The sequence below is a fragment of the Phyllostomus hastatus genome, unplaced genomic scaffold, assembly GCF_019186645.2.
Source record: "Phyllostomus hastatus isolate PE091 unplaced genomic scaffold, TTU_PhHast_1.1 phas_scaffold_39, whole genome shotgun sequence".
Lineage (NCBI taxonomy): Eukaryota > Metazoa > Chordata > Mammalia > Chiroptera > Phyllostomidae > Phyllostomus > Phyllostomus hastatus.
This window is the reverse complement of record NW_025334028.1, coordinates 6,997,520-7,001,958: the sequence shown is the minus strand read 5'-3', so window position 1 is coordinate 7,001,958 and position 4,439 is coordinate 6,997,520. Positions and strand designations below refer to the sequence as shown.

General features: G+C 40.6%; 1 pseudogene; it reads left to right on the top strand.

Annotated features, from left to right (window-relative positions):
- Positions 1-1,363: 1,363 nt before the first annotated feature.
- LOC123806719 lies at positions 1,364-4,017 on the top strand (annotated as a pseudogene).
- Positions 4,018-4,439: the final 422 nt, after the last annotated feature.

The following is a 4,439-nucleotide window of genomic DNA, read 5'->3' as shown; positions in this document are numbered from 1 at the left end:
ATATCAATAAAATATACTTAAAAATAAAATAAATTTTAAAAAAGGAAATCCCAATGGTACCCCAACCCAGGCAGGGTGATTCTCTGATATCTGGGAATGCAGACTGCTGCAGCCACTGTGGAAAACAGTATGGAATTTCCTCAGAAAACTGAAAACAGAACTTCCTTTTGACCTAGCAATCTCATTGCTGGGATTATACACTAAGAATCCTGAAACACCAATTCTAAAGAACCTATGCACCCCCGGGTTTATAGCTGCACAATTTACGATAGCCAAGTGTTGGAAGCAACCTAAGTGCCCATCAAAAATGAGTGGATCAAAAAACTATGGTACATTTACACAATGGAATACTACACAGCAGAAAGAAAGAAGGAGCTCCTACCATTCATGACAGCATGGATGGAATTGGAGATCATTATGGTAAGTGAAATAAGCCAGGTGGTGAGGGACAAATACCATATGATTTCACCTATAAATGGAACCTAATCAACAAAATGAACAAGCAAGCAAAATATAACCAGAGACATTGAAATAAAGAACAAACTGACAGTAACTAGATGGACAGGGGGGAAGGAGATAATGGGGGAAAGAAGGAGGAGGGTCATCAAAGAACATATATAAAGGACACATGGACAAAGCCAAAGTGGGGAAGGATTGAGAGTGGTAGGTTTGGATGGGTGGGAGGTTAGAATTGGGGGTGAGTGGTGGGGGGAAAATGGAGACAATTGTACTTGTACAACAATAAAAAAATTTCCCAAGCCTATGAAAAAAACTGGACCATGAAATTCAAGAAACTATCAGAATCCCTAAATAGCCTCAATGTAAAAAGACCTTCTCCAAAACACATATTAAAACTGTCAAAAGTTAGTGACAAAGAATTCTCAAGGCAGCCCCAAAAAATGACTGTAACCTATTTTCAAAAACCTCCATTAGAATATTATTGGATTTTCAGCAGAAACTTTGTACGCTAAGAAAGAGTAGAATCAAATAGTCAAAGTATTGAGAGATATCACCAGTCAAGAATAATATAGCCACTAAAATTATCCTTTAGATATGAAGAACAAATAAAGACTCCAGACAAAAGCTGAGGGAATTCTCCACCACAAGACGTGTATTACAGTAAATATTGAGGGAGGAGCAGGTAGTGGCTAGAGTGGTTGAACACCCAGGCTCTGGCCAAAGTAGAGCTGCCGCCATTGTCTCCACACCGTGACCCAGCCATAGCTGCTCTCACCCTCACCTGCCCACCTTGGGTTAACAGCTGTGGAGTGAGGGGAAAAGGAGCCAGGAGAACTGCCTGCAATGGCCAACATGACTTGGGTTATATATATGATTTCACTGCTGAAATAATTAACTGATAATTAATGTTGAAATTATCACAATTACAAATCCAGATGTTAGTGAAGGATAGCTAGAAAAAAGAAACAGAAAACAAGAATGAGGTCTCGTCCCCACAGACTATATTGAAATTTTGTCCAGTGATGAAAAAGGTCCATTTTTCTTGTGGAAATTCAGTGCTGACCAAGCCTTTCTCTATTCCCTCTCAGCAAATACAGCTGAAGCCAATTCATCAGCTGCCAACAGTATTGACCAGGTCAGCAGTGGCAATGACCCCTGGTCATCCTGGAGAGCTTCCAAATATAACACTGGGACAGACCAGATAACTGAGGAATGAAGCCAGGGAGAGCTGTAGCCCCCAAAATACTTCCAACAACTGGAAAACTGCCTTTGGTCATGCCCAGGTCTACCAAGGACCACCAACTGGTGACAATGATAACTGGGATGAAGGCTGGGATGACCCTTAGTCATCTTCTCACTAGTTCAAGGCTTTCTAGTTAGCCAAAGCAGAACATGCTTAGAGTGAAAAGAGTGTGTTGGAGCTTATTCCATGAAGCTGCCACTTAATAAATTTCCTGGACTTGCAAAACCTGGAATGGAATGAAATTAGTGGACCAAGCAACTTGAAAAACCCCAAAAGAAATTTCCTTTCATTGTTTGAAATTTGGCCCAATGTGGGTTTACCCTACATTTACATTTGACTGTGTGGTAGCAGATCCCAGGAAAGACTCCAACATGTTTGGGCTGAGGAGCTGCACTGAATGTCACTTAACACTTACTAGCACTGATTGATCTCCAAACACAGGTATAAGCACTTTGACTGGTTTTGTCAGCTTCTCCTGGTTAAATTTGGGTCAGCCATTCCTATCCCCTCTTCCAGATAAGCAAGTTACAGGTCACTTGGAAGAAGAATTTACCAAAATGAACATGGAGAGACTCAGGACATGGATGACCAGGATGTGTTGTCATCTAGTAATTTCAGAAAGTGAGATTTCCCCAGCAATTTCCATATTTTGGGGAAGGAAAGGAATGGAAAACCGGGAAGAGGAATGCTGAGATAGATGAGCGGGTGGGAGTTATATTTTCCACCATATGAGGAGAGGCACCTGACTTGGACTTATTAGAAAGAGAAGTGTGATGCTGTTAGTAAGTTCACCAAAGTCGTGGAGGATGGTGTGAGGCTGCTTCTGACCATGGGCAGGAGCAGTGGGAGCAATGCACAGGACTGTTAACCAAGGAATATCAGAAAGTAGGAAAGGCCTTGAAGAGTTTAGCAAGTGTTCATTTCTAGTGTTTATCAAGATGAAACCATCCTCAATGATGCAGTAACAGAGCAGGAAAGACTTATGAAGAAATTGCCAGTCTCATGGGAAAACAGCCAAAGAAAGATCTCCATTTCCTAGTGTGATATAACCATGAATATAAAGGTTTCCTTGGCTGCTTCCTTAATATTACTAGTGCTCATATGGGAACAGTAGAAAAAGGAAAGTGAATGCCCTGGGTTTCATGGCTCAGTTGGTTATACCATCATTTCATACACTGAAAGGTCAGATGTTCAATTCCAGGTCAGGGCTCATACCTAGGTTGTAGTTTTGTTCCCTGATTGGGTTGCATGTGGAAGGCTACCAATCAATGTGTCTCTCACTTTCTCTCTCTCCCCTTCCTCTCTATAAATATATCTTTGGGTGAGGATTAAAGAAGAAAAAGTAAACTGATTAACTGGTTGCAATGAGTGTCAACCAATAGTCATTGGCACCAATTCAATGGCAAGGGGAATCCCCATTAAAGAGTGTGGTGAAAAAGGAAACTTTATTCAATGCAAAACAACTCAGTTGTGATACAGGATTGCTGTGAAAACAATGCAACTGTGAGTCAGCACTGGGGCTAGATCCCTCTCTGGTTAGACAAATCTGTTCTGTGCTGGTATGCTTTGTGCTATGCTGGTCCACTCCACTTCCACTCCGCTCTGGCAAGACATCCTTGATGTTTCGATTCAAAAGGGAAATGTAGTCTTCAGTGGAAAGAGGAAGTGTGCTCCCAGAGCCAGAGGGGAGCTGGCTTATATACACAGAAGTACCCACCCCTGGTGTCTGATTGGTGCATCCTCATGCAAATGAGGGCTCCAAATCCTCACTGTTTGATTAGTCCAAACGGCACTATTCTGATTGGTCAGAATAGAGCTGCATTGGTTGATTGAAGCTGCACAGCTCTGATTAGATGGGGAAAGCTTCAGTCCTATTGGTTGATATAGGATTCCAGGAACTCCTTTATAAGGTCTGGCTCAGATGGCAGAAACACAATGCAGGCAGGCAGTTCAGAACAGAGGTAGGTAGTTCAGTGTGGGCTTCTCCTCAAAGGGCAGTTTGCTTGAAAGGCCCCTGTATAGAAATAACTAGTAAGGTGTTTTTTGTTTTGTTTTGTTTTGTTTTGTTTTGTTTTTAAATTTGAGCCCAGTTAGCCACCAGGAGCCCTTCTTAGTAGATAGCTTTTTCTAAGGGTCCACATTAGCAAATCACCCCACAAAACAAACAGAACATGGTGAAACACATCCACACAATGTCTTATGAATTACAAGCTAAGATGAATCACATTCATGATTACAAATGTGTCATCTGCTTGCACCTGAAACAGCAAGTGCAGTTCTATGAAAAGACTGGAGAAAAGCTGAGGCAGCCCTAAGCTGCTTCTTGGTTATATAGGACAGTGGGGAACAAAAAGAAAATGTCAAAGTGTTTCTTTATGATGTGAGGCATTACAATATAATTTTCCCCCATCATAAAAAAAAAAACAAAAACAGGAAAGAAAACCAAAAAGAAACAGAGTTGCAAAAACTACATTTACATTATTACCAGCCTAATGCATCAGTCATTTAGGGATAGTCTTCTTTTGTTCATTTCTACATCCATTATTCAAACTAATGAAAATTGTCTCTGTTTCTGGAAAGTACTTAAAGACATCATAATTTTGAATGGAAAATTAGAGGTTTCCCTACTGATATTTTAGATAAAATTGTAATTTATAAGTCACTCACAATCTTCCAGTTCTTGTACAATGTCAGATAATTACTAATTGCTTTCTTACAAATATGAAATATTCTAGAA